This window comes from Elephantulus edwardii, unplaced genomic scaffold (genome assembly GCF_000299155.1).
Source record: "Elephantulus edwardii isolate Elephantulus edwardi_28Jun2011 unplaced genomic scaffold, EleEdw1.0 scaffold00215, whole genome shotgun sequence".
Lineage (NCBI taxonomy): Eukaryota > Metazoa > Chordata > Mammalia > Macroscelidea > Macroscelididae > Elephantulus > Elephantulus edwardii.
Window position 1 is genome coordinate 1971480 of NW_006399965.1, and position 12939 is coordinate 1984418.

A 12939-nucleotide genomic window follows, 5' to 3' on the forward strand; every position below is an offset into this window, starting at 1 on the left:
GAAAGAAAGAAAGAAAGAAAGAAAGAAAGAAAGAAAGAAAGAAAGAAAGAAAGAAAGAAAGAAAGAAAGAAAGAAAAGAGTGTAGGGAAGATAAAGGAAGGAATGATACTGAAAAGAAATGCAAATTTCTTCCTTTGGAAATCAGGACCATTGACCAGGAATATAAGATAAGGAGTAAGAGCAGAGAGAGAAGAGGAGGTGCCTCTGAGCTTCGCTCTCTCCTGCCCCAAACACATACTCTTATCTCCTGTCATCACAAGAATCCCAATCCTGACCCTTCACATCCCAAAGCTTTAGGACCTGACTCCAGATTTCCCAAAGCCCTAATTCATTTTAACGGATTTCTCCATCTTTATTATTTATTACATAAAGTTAGCATTGATCCAAGATTTTCCCATCATTTATGCTTGGCAAGGTGTAAAAATGCCAAGAAACTACAATTTTGTGTTGTTGTCTCTGGAAATATCTGTTGGTGATTTGTGTCTATTCTTTAAGATGAAACCAGTATCCAAAGTTTTCTGAAACAATTCTATGAAAACTGGAGGTAAATATCGTGCATCAAGGCAAACTTAATGTTACAATAAAAAAAGAACATACACACTGGAAAATATTGGTATCATATATGAAAAAAAGTAAAAATTGACATTATATAAAATTCTTCTAAAAAATATTAGATATTTCTAAGTAAAATGAGCTGGGGAAAGAAATGGGCATGTCATTCAAGTTGAAATAACAAGAACAAAAAAGATGAAATAACTAGCTAACAAATTCTGCTTCTTTAACAGTCAAAGAAATACAAATTAAAATAATAAGAAAGTATACTTATTAAAGGTGCATAACCTAAAAATCAAACCCACTTCCAACAAGTTGCTTTCAGATTCATGGCCAAACTCTGTCAGGTTTCTGAGGCTGGAAGCCTTTAAGAAAAGGCTGTGGGAGCAGGTGGTGGGTTTGAACCCCTGAACTTTCAGGTAGCCGTGTAACACATAAGACACTAGAGCATCTTATTAAAGGAATCTTTTAGTTTCTGGAGAGTTTAATTTATCAGCTGCTATGCGAGAGAAAGATGGGCAGTTTCTTCTCATTAAGACTTACCGCCTTGGCATTAACCAAAGAATGGATAGAGAAGCTCTGCTATATTCACACAGTGGAATACTACGCAGCAGTGAAAAACAAGGAACTCATGAAATATTATGCAAAATGGATGATCCTGGAGGACATTATGCTGAGTGAAATATCTCTGTCACAAAAGGACAAATATTGCATAGGGCCACTGTTGTAAAACGGGACTGACATCAGGGTTGAGGGAAGACAGAAAAGGAGGGGAGGAATGATGTATACTGCATTGAAACAGATGAGGGAGAGAACTGTTTAAAAGGGACATATGAATGGGTATTCTTGTCATTATAGAAGTCCAGAGTGAAGACTGCATAGTGGAGTGGACTTGGGGTGGCGGGATTGCATAACAATGAAATACGTTTTTCCTTTTTTTTTTCAAAGAGAAGAGTGACTTGGGGGGGAGAAGGTGGGTAGGGAGGAAAGTGCAACAATGAATGACTAGAAACCCTAAGTCTTTGTAAGCTTTTATTAAAACTAATAAGGGGAAAAAAAGACTTACCACCTTGGAAAGCGATGGAGGGTTGGTATGGGTTATAATCAGGGGGTACAGCTCAGTGGCAGAATATTTGACTGTAGTGTGTGTGAGTTATAACCAACTGGATAGCAGTGACTCTCGTTTGTTTGAGTTAATGTTGTTAGGTGCTATCAAGTCAGCTCCGACCCATTAAAGGAGTATGTTTTCGGGTGCCATCGAGTCGGAACCACCTCATTGCTGACCTCCAGTTTTCGTAGTAAATCACACGGGAGGAGACTGTTCATCTTTCTCCCACAGAGCAGCTGATGGACTTGAACCAAGTGTCTTTGGGATTGCAATGCAGCTTCTTACCACCAGAGCTGGTGGCTTCTTAGGCCACCAGAGTTCCCAAAGGGGTATTGTTGTTGTTTTTGTTGTGTATCTTTGAGTCAGAATCAACCCAAAACTGACCCTCCACTGAGTTTTCAGAGGCAGTTAATTGCCCATCTTTCTCCTGTGGAGCAGCTGGTGGCCTCAAACTGTGTGCCTTCAGGATTGCAGTGCTGATTCTTGCTGTGTTGATTGCCATTGAGTTGAGGTTGACTCGTAGCAAATCTATGAACAAAAGACCTATAATTGTTTCTCCAAGTTCATAGAGTTTCCAGAGGCATGAGGTTTAGGAAGTAGATGCCAATCCTGCTTCCAAACCTTTTTTACAACTGGGAGCTCGACCAAACACTGTCCACAATGGGAAACCATTCTGGTGTTTGATATCCCCATGGCACATGGTTTAGCATCACAGCAAACCCAGATTACCTCATACAGCACATTGACAAGTAGTGATGTGCAAAGTGGAAGGATATTCCTCCAGCTACAACAGCACTAGTCTCATTTAGCAGTGGTTAAGTGTTGTCGAGTCAAATACGACTCAGAGTAAGCTTTGCACAAAAGACCTGAACTCTGTTCTATAATTAACGTCATTTCTGTACATATAAGAGAGTTTGTAGAGTTTCCCAAGGCATCTAGTTTAGGAAGTGGATGCCACTCCTGCTTCTCAACATGAATCAATCTGGAAGCTCATCCAACCATTGTACATAATGGGTAACCATTACGGTATTTGACACAACTACGGGATAGTGTTCAGCATCACAGCAACTCCAAGTTGTTCAGTACAGCAAATAGACAAATGATTGCTGTGTCTTTAAAAGAATATTCTTCTAAAATTAATAAATTTTCCCTACAGGATTTTTAAATCACACCCTTGAGCAGGCCTTGGCCTTTGCCCTTAGTCAAAATAGTAACACACAACAAAAGGACCCCAGAAACTTCCCTTGCCTGACTAACACCAAGATGAGACCGCCACTGAGATGTCAGCCAGCCAGCTAACTTCCAGACTGGAGGGAGACTCCACAGGCCCCAGGCCTCAGGCCAGCCCTCAAACCCATCGCCTCATCAAGGATTTTAAAGTCACACCCTCCAGCAGGCTGAGGCCTGCTCTGGGCCTTTGCCCTTAAGTCAGAACAGTAACTCAAAACAAAAGGACTCCCTTGAAATGTATCAGAATCCTGAGGGCAGGTAACAGTGAGTTGTTCTCAAGGGCAGTGGGTTTAACTTTTTCTGCAAATTGTTCCTGGGTTTTTAGTTTAATATCCTCGGGATGACCGCACTTACTTGAAAATTTTCTGATGGAGAATTGTACACCTAATATGCAAAAGGTAGGAAGCCAATATACGGCTCACAAAGCCTGAAGGAGGAAGGAAAGTTGGCAGAACAATCAAAACAAGACCCTCAGACGCTTGTTCAATGTTACTGAGCTAATTCAGGCTCCTGGTAACTCCTCAGTCGAGGGGTAAAATAAAAATATCACAGGCACACTTTCTGACCTTTAATCCTGTATCTTGCTTGGTGCATATTCCGAAGATATAACCTCTAAGAAGGGAAACACTAAAGAAAGATAGATTTGCAGTAGTATCATTTATTGCAGAACAACATTATTAGATAAATGTACAACCACAGGGGAATAATTAGTTAATTATCAGGACGATATAGAACATAAAGAGAACTCTTGTGGCCTAGTGGCTAGGGAGTTGGACTGCCAACCCAAAGATACAAGGTTCAAATCAACCACCTGCTCCTCTGGAGAAAAATGAGCAATCTTGTCCTGGGCACGTTGCTTCTGAAAGCCTGCTGCAGAGTTAGCTATGAGTCATTTTGACTTGATAGCAAGGAGTTGAATTGTTGTTGATATGGAACAAGCGAGCATGCCTCTTAAATATTAACTGAAAAGACAGAACAGATTCATCGCAATTCTCTAATAGCGTTAGAAGGGCACAGGGTCAAAGAAAAAGCTCGATTTGCTGAAGTGACAAGACTGTGGGCAAGGTTGTTTACGTTTTTCCTCTTTCTCACTTATTTAGATTTGTTGTGTAATACAGAGAGAATATTTATGTAATAAGAATTCTATTTATAGAGATAAGGAGAAATAGGACATTGTGACCCTTTTCTACTCAGCTTCTCATTTGGAAGTGCCAAGATTTCATTGGAATGCAAATCCTCAAATTGTGCTTATTTTTTTGTATATTCTGATATATTATTAGAAGCCCACTCTGAATCTAAATGGATCTTTCTTATTGGAGGGCTTATGTGTAGTTAAATAGCTTCTGTTAATCCAATTTATTTGGAAAACTGTTCAAAGAAACACACAACAATCGTTGTGAGGTTTTTTAATTTTTAGGACACTATACAAGGTGTTGAGAAAGTCAGGAAATAAGATTAACTTACTTTTAAAAAGTCTGTTGTTATGTGCCTTCAAGTCAAAACCACCTCATAACTGATCCTTCTACAGGTTTCCAGATGCTGTAAATCACATGGGATGTAATGTCTCCTAGGCTTTCCAAGGCTATAACCTTCACCTTTCTTCTGTGGAGCAGATGGCAAATTTGAACTGCTTGCCTTTGTTACTTTTTTTTTTTTTAAGTTCAATGACTAGGGAGGATAGAAGGAGAGTTGATGCCTTTGAGCTGTGGTGCTGGAGAAAAGTATTGAATATACCATGGACTGGTAGGAGAATAAAAAAGTTCATCCTGGAGAGAGTAAAGCCAGACTGCTCCTTGGAGGCAAGGATTCTGAGACTTCATCTGACATACTTGGACATGTTGTAAGGAGGGACCGGTCTTTAGAGAGGGACATCATGCTTGGGAGGGTGGAGGGATGAGGTAGATTGATTCAGTAACTGGGGTAATGGGGATGAGTGTGTTGGAGGCAATAAGACTGGCAAGGGATAGAGCAGGGTTTAGGGCTGTTATATGTATAGGGTCGCTATGAGTTGCAGACAACTCAGTGGCACATAACAACAACCACCACCACCACCACCAAGTTCAGGATCATTGTTTTCAACTACATTTCAGGTGAGGTGTTTCTATACTCAAAACAGCTTCAGTTGTTATTTGAAAAATAGTACACAATTTTGTCCCCCAACCCTTGGTCATACTATGAGGAGGAGCCAGTCTTTGGAGAAAGTTATGATGATTGGAAAAGGAGAGGGTTAGCCTAGAAAGAGGAAGAACCTGGAGGAGACGGGCTGACTTAGGACCAGTAACAGGGCCTTGAGTGAATCATGGAGCAGGACCACACAGACGTTTGTTCTGTTGTCAACAGAAATTGCAGCCAATTTGTTGGCAACTAACAACTACTAGTCTTAGACTTTTGGAGCATCCTGTAATGTCTTAATATACTTTTTTCCAGATTAACTATTAGTTAAGTTGAATTATTAACTTTTTTTTTTCAGGTTAACATTTAGAGAAACACACTTGGAAGGAAGCCTCGATGGGCAGGGGCTAAAGTGCTTGGCGGTTAATATGAAATCTCAGGGAACCCAGGAGCTGCTGCTTGGGGGGAAAGATGGGACAATCCGCACCCATTAAGATTATAGTGCTGAAAGGCCTAGGAGGTAGATGCCTCTGCCCACAGCATTGCTGCGCGTTGGTCTTTGACTACAGCCTTGAAGTGGCACCTGAAAAAAAGATCTCTATTTTTTTTTATTATTATTAAATTTTATTAGTTTTAATGAACATTTACAGAGATTTTGGGTTTTCATTCAGTCATTGTTGCACTGTTTTCTCCACCCTCATCCCCAGTTCGTTCTTCTTTCCCCCCGCCCCAATGTCTGTTTTAATTGTCCAATTGCCACAGTGCTTGTCAAAGCCAGTTCTGATTAATCTCCTTTGTCAGTGTGTCCCTTGCCATTCCCTATCACTCCTCCCTGAGAGAGACTTCACCCTGATTCATAAGGAAAAGGGGATGGCGTATTCTCTTAGCTACTTCCTGCTGAAAAGGGACGCTGTGGGTTTCAGGGTGAAGGCCTTCTCTCACTACTCTAAAGGGCCCCTTTGGCAGTAGGAAACACATAGACTATTATGGAGATTGATTTTGGAATTTAGATGCACTGTTATCAATTGTACTTAGCCGTACATGTTCATATCCTTGAAGATGTATCATGGAAGTGTTGCAGCCTAGAAGATACAAATTTAACTAACAAGTTAAAAGTGCATGAGTCAACAATGGAAAAGCAATAATATTCTGAGTAGAGGTTCTAATACTGGCACAAATCAAGTTACAGAGGTAAGGTGGTTCCATTGCCATCCTTACTCTAACTTAATTCTTTTTTTTTAATTTAAATTTGTTATTAATTTCAGTGAAAATTTACAGAGGCTTTGGATTTCCATTCATTCATTGTTGTAGATTTGTCCCCTCCCAAGGCTCCCCCCCAGCAGACATTATTACCCTCTTGGAAAAGTAAAAGAAAAGATTCTTTCATTATTTTACAAACCCTCCCCCAGGTCCACTCCACCATGTAGCCATCGCTCTAGACTCCTGTCATGACAGAAATACCTAATCACATATCTCTTTTAAACAGTTTTCTCCCTTCTCTGTTTCAGTGCAGTATACATTATTGAACCCATCTACTCTCCCTAACCCCAAGGACAGTCCCATTCTACAACAGTGGCACCACGCAATATTTGTCCTTTTGTGACTGGGATATTTCACTCAGCATAATGTTCTCCATTTTAAGATTGAAAAACAAAACAAACAACTAAAACAACACACACACACACACAAACAAACGGGGGGGGGGGGGGGGGAACGCGCGCTCAGGCTCTTATCCTCCCTATCCTGCAGCTTTGAACACCCTGTGGTTTCTCACCCTCAGCGCTGTTATCAGCTCTCTTATCAGTCCCTTGATAAAGACAGAAAAGTCGTCCCAGAGTCTCCCAACCCAGGGCAGTGAACAGGAGAGCTGGAATTTTGGTAGAGGGTAGACGAGGAGGGGTGGGAAGAGCTGTCTTGCCCCAGTAACAATCTCCTCACCTCATTAACTGACCTGCAACCTCCAAGACAGGCAGTTGGAAGTCCCTCTGTCCGATTCACTGCGCCTGAAAACTCGCTGGAGGGTCATTTATGAGTCCGTTCTGACTCAATGGTCCTCAGAACATTAGCTGATGCTCACAGCTGAGCTGACAGCAAGTTTTCAGAGGCTGTAAGTCCAATGGGAGGATAGTGTTCATCTTTCTCCGAGGAAGCTGACAGTGGATTTTGGAACCCCCAGAGCGGAGGCTGCCTTTGGATTAGGAACACAAATCCCTAAGGAATAACTGAAGCCCTAGGGTTAGAAAGTTATTTCAATTTATCACCTCTCTGCGGTCTCCGAGGCTGTAAATCTTTACAAGAGGAAACTGCCCTGTGTCTCCCCCCACCCCCAAGCACTGGGCCTTTTGATCCCCAGCCCCATTATGTCACACATTAACTACACCTGCAGGGCTTCTCAGAGCCCTCAAGTAAGTGGTGGGCCCCCAGAAAATGGGGCTGGGGCTGGGGCTGGGGCGGCGGGAGGAGTGTGGAGGCAGCATTAGAGTTTGCACTCTGGAGGTGAAGCCAGATTGAGCTCGAGGTGAAGCATAGGCCGTCCCTTCTTCGCAGTGGCTCTCCCCTCCCCAGAGGCAGCAGGGAGGAAACTGCGGGTGTTTGGGAAGCTGGTGTGGGTGAGCTGGTGAAGGCTGGGAACGGGAAGTCAAGGAAAGGCTCAGAGAGCATGATGAGTAGCTGAGTGGGAGTCCAGAGCAGAAAATATTCTGGTGCCTGCAAGAGAACAGGAAGGTGTGTGTGTGTGTGTGTCTTGCCTTTTTTAGATCCTTTCATTCAGTAAGCATCTCCCTGGAGACGAGCGATGGTAGGAGTCCCCTGGGGTGCTGTCAATGCCACTTACTGAACTTGAGGAGGAAGTGGGAAGTAGTAGGTAAAGGAAGTGCCTCCAGCCCACTCCCTGGAGAGGCTGTGTGGGGAGAAGGAAGGGAGAGGAGGCTGGGGAAGATTCCAGCATGGTTCTCCTCGTAGAACTCTCTCAACCTCATGGCACTGAAATCCCAGTTACGCAGGAAAATAGGAGCTCACCCCACCCCACCTTCGCCCCGGCTTCAGGACAGCTGGAAGGACTCTCCTTACACATTCACTCAACTTCCTTGCTTTGCACCAAACCCCAGAGGTCTCTGGCCTCAAAGAAGGGTCATTCCAGGACAAGCCTAGAAAGAGTGGTGGGAGCACTAATAGGGTCTGAGGTGGGGGCGGGGGGTGCTCAGGAATTCATGCTCTGCAAAAGTTCCCCTCCCTTCACCCAAACTTTGTACAAATTTTTTCTCTTCCTAATGGTTCTATTCCGCCAAAACTTATTATTTGGACCTCATGGGGCAAGGGCAGCCTCTGCAGTAGAACTCCTTTGTAGCAGCCCTCTTGGCTTTTCAATGCCTGTGAGGTAACCTCTCTGTGCAGCTCCGCTTCTGTGAACCCACTGGAGGGATGTGCTCCTGGTTTTTTGGTTTGGTTTTGTTTTTAATGACCAATCCCAAAGGCAAGCCATTCGAACCCACCAGCTGTTCTGCAGGAGGAGGATGGACAATCTCCTCCAGTGTCTTCCAGGAAAAAACAACTGGAAAGTCAGCTATCTATTGGTTCTGACTCAATGGTACACAACAAGAAGAAGAAAATCCCAATAAATGAATGTGTGGAACTGTCTCTTCAAAGAATGTCATCTTACAGCCTCTGGAGACGCCATCTGTTTACTAAAACACACATTTCTTGTACATACTAGGCAAGACTGAGAAGCACTGTTTTGATGCTTTCGTAAACTAGGTCGTTATTCCTGTGCTGTGGGCTGGACTTAGGTCATGCACTGAGAGACCAGGAAATGCCACTGAGTCAAGGAGTGAGAAAGTAACTTCCTCTTCAGTTGTCTTTTAATCCTTCTGGTTGCACAGAGGAGGTGCCAGTTTGGGGCTGATCTTTAACATTACGATGACCTTTGGTGTGGTTCTAGAGTATTACTATTATTACTATTATTATTCTTATTAGTCTTTTCCCCTCCCTGAAAAGCAAACAGGCTCTAGGTTCAGAACTCTTGGGAGGTTTCTGACTAAAACCTAGTGAGGTAGCTTTGTTTTCCTTGCATTATTTTCACAGTTCAATTCTATTTGGTTTTTTTCCTTCATATTGTGACTGTACATTTTAAAAAGAAATGTAAGAAAAAAAACCCAAAAGGCTACTTAAAGGAAGAAACTGATATAATGTTGGGCAAATATGGCAAAAGCTTGGAAAGGCCAAAATTTAGGGAAGCCCACCTCTAAGATACCATCACGTATCTTGACAAAGGTCAACTGGTCAAAGTAGAACTCGATGCAGCAGTGTTACTCACTATCTGGAGATTAAAAAAAAATAAAAATCTGATTTGCAGTGCAATTGTTTTGGAAAACGCAGTAACAGGTAAATTGCTAGAAAAAAATGTCACATGCTTAGGTTTAAAAGCTATGTCAGATTGCTAGAAAAAAACAACACCGTCCGCACCCTAAAAATAACAACAGCCAAAATCCAAACCTGTTGCTATCTTGTTGATAGTGATGCTATGTGCATCGTAGTAGAACTATGCTCCATAGGTTTTCAGGGGCTGGTTTATTGGGAAGGAAATTGCCAGTCTTTTCTTCTGAGGCACCTCTGGATGAACTAAAATGTTTGACCTTTCAATTAGCTGCTGAGTCTATTAGCCTTTTGCACCACCCAAGGACTCCCAAATTGCTAGAAAAGCATCTAAATGCGTGCTTTCTGTTCCTGTGCTTAGCTTGTCACAAATCTGCGTCAATTCTTCACCAATGCTGGGCGACCCAAGCTGAGTAGCGTAATTGAAACTGTGAAACTCCTCACACTAGCTTTGTTTCTAGTGGCTTCTAGTGAATTATTTAACCATTGTCTCCTTTCCCCACCAGAACATAGCAACTGCTATGTTCAAGGTGGCATGAATTCCCAGGAGGTAAAGATGTGTCAGATAGAAAACAAACAGCTTTGTCTTGTTGAGGATGAAGCCAAGTTGCTCTTTGGAGGTAAGGATTTTGAAGGTCTAGCTCACATACTTTAGACATGTTTCAAATTCTGTTGGTTTTTCATGCAACCATTCACAGACATTTTGTGTTATAACATGAATTATAATGCATTAATACAATTCATTCATTACAATGTCTAATAACTTATTGTTTATTGCCTTTCCTATTACCCAACTTAAATAAAGCTATGAAATGCTTCACAAATTTGCTTGTCCCCCTTGTGCGGGGCTATGCTAATCTTGTCTGAATCATTCTGATTTTAGTACAGGTGCTGCCGAATCGACCACTGTAATAGTGGCCTCACACCGTAATTGTCCTTTTCTGACTGACTTGTGCCAATCAGCTTAATTCCTTCTAGATTCATCCATGTTGAGCAGTGTTTCTGGAATCACTGTTTAGTGGTAAATACTTCATTGTGTGATGCACCATAGTTTCTTTAATCATTCAAACTTTTTCTCAATCTGTAGAAAGCACTTATCTGTCATTCTTCTGAATCCTTATCAGATATTCATTTCTTCTTCTCAAAGACGTTTGAGTTCTGTTCTTTGGTCACTTTTTTTTGGTCCCCATCTTGGTCTCTTGGTGGTGTTTTTTGTTTGTTGACTGGTTTTAAAGTTATCTGTTGCCTCCAAGATGTTGTGAATTCCGAGAAAGGAGTAACCTCCCACCTGTGTTAACTTACTGTAGCTTTCCGTCAGTGTTAAGTTTGTGAGCTCTGGGGGTGTAGTCCAGATATGCATAGAGCCGCACTGCTGGCCTCCAGATACTCAAGGAGAGAACATGGTACTCTTGCCCCTCCAATGATTTATAACTCCTACATGGTCAGCTATAAGTCGGTTCCAACTTGACATCAATGAGTTTTGTTGGGTTTTTTAAAAAAGAAAATTTTTTGTTGTTGTTGTTTTTGTGTGTGTACCCTTGAATCAGATCCAACTGGCACAGGAGGAGATTGCCTTTCTTTCTCCAACAGAGCATCTGGTGTATTCGAACAGCGGACATTCAGGACTACAGCGCGGCTTCTTGCCACTAGGCCACCAGAGCTTCCTCCATCAATGAGTTTTTGAGTTTCGCCTTTGTATTCCTTTATGTCAATGTATGTGATCAAGTCATGTAAGTGTGTGTGTCAACTATTGATGCTTTACCCTCTGGCTTCTGATGGGTGTGTTGTGCGTGTGTGCTCTGTTTGCAAGTTGTGCCGAGTAGTTGAAGGCACACTTCTTTCCTTGATCAGGAGCAACAGCAACCAGTCTTGTCTAACTGGGGAGGTGCAGGGGGCATTCCTGTGGCCAGGTACTGCTGCCACATATTTTCAGGTAAGGGCAAGGAATAAAACACAAAGAGACCCGAAAAACAAAACGAAGACTGCACAGTAAAAGAAATAGAAAAACCAAAATTGTGAGGAATGCAAAATTGCAGATAAATCCGAACTAAAAGGCCAGGCCATGGTCTTTGCAATCACTTGTTATGCATCAGACAGTTGGACAATGACTAGGGAGGATAGAAAGATAAGTGATGCCTTTGAGCTATAGTGTGGAGAAGAGTATTGAGTGTACCATGGACTGCTAAGAAAACAGATTCATCCTGGAAAGAGTCAAACCGGGCGGCTCCTTGGAGGCAAGGATTCTGGGGCTTCATCTGACATACTTTGGACATGTTGTAAGGAGTGACCAGTCCTTTGAGAGGGACATCATGCTTGGTAGGGTAGAGGGACAGCACAGGAGGGGAAGACCCTCTATGAGGTGGATTGATTCAGTGACTGGGGTAATCGGGATGGGTGAAGGTGACACGGGGCAGGGCAGCGTTCAGAGCCATTGTTCAGAGGGGTTTTATGACTCTCAGTCAGCTTGATGGTGCATAAAAACAAAAATGGGAAATAGAAAAGAAGACAGAAAAACAGGAAGGACTGGGGGGGGGCGGGGGGTGGATGAACCGCTGACTGGTCCTCTCACCACTGGGGGGAGGGGCAAGATGTCCGGCCTTGGACAGTAGGTCTGGAGCTGAGGTGCCCAGTGAGGTCAGAGTCTCACTCAGAGTTGCCCCAAAGTTTGAACTGGACCAGGGATAGGACCTTTTCTGGTCTGAGGGCACCAGGAGGTGGGCCCCTGCCTGGGGCAGGGTTTCTGCTGGCTCGGAGGAGCTTCAGCTAGTCTGTCTGCCTACAGATGGCATGTTTGCCAGTCCAGGCAATGAGGGCAGGCCGGGTGTCCAGTCAGAAATGACAAACCCGCCTGTGGTGTACGCCTTGCAGGAGGGTCCAGTGGAAGGCAGGGCCCAGTCAGAGGGGCGCTCCCACTCATCTCGGGCGACTGTCCACGAAGCAGAGCACAAGCTGCTGGCTCTGTCTCTGAGACCTGGTCGTGCTCCTGGTGACAGATGCAGACTGACGTGGGCCTGGCCTCCAGTGGAGCTGGGGTAGACTGGGGGGTGCTTCCAACCACCTGGTGCAGTCAGTGGTGAGGAAGAGTCAGTGCCTCATCTCCAGGGGACACGGAACGCAGGAGGGGGCCTGTCCCAGTCAGCTAGTAGATGGGCATGCCACTGCAGTTCTGGCTTCACACTCGGAGCAGACAGCTGTTCAAAACGGCGACGCTGAGCCAAATACGGTTCTGGTTCTTTTATTTTATATGTTCCTTTCTCTTTATCCTTCAATCAATGTTTGAAGTACTTCTTAGTTTGTTGGTTTGGGGTCCCCCCCCCCCACCTTTTAAACTCAAGTTTCCAGAATTATCACCTTATCTACTGTTTTCGTTTTCTGGTGTCTTTGTAGAGGGTAAACCTTCTTCTCTGGAAGCTGCAAGCATATTCTTGCCACTTTCCTACCTCTTTGTACCTGTCCTCTCCTTGTGACGTTTCCTTAACCATCCCCTGATTGTACATTGGCTTTCCTTTACCCATGTCAGAACAGAGGGAGACATAAATTCATGGACACAGGAAGAGGAAAAAAAA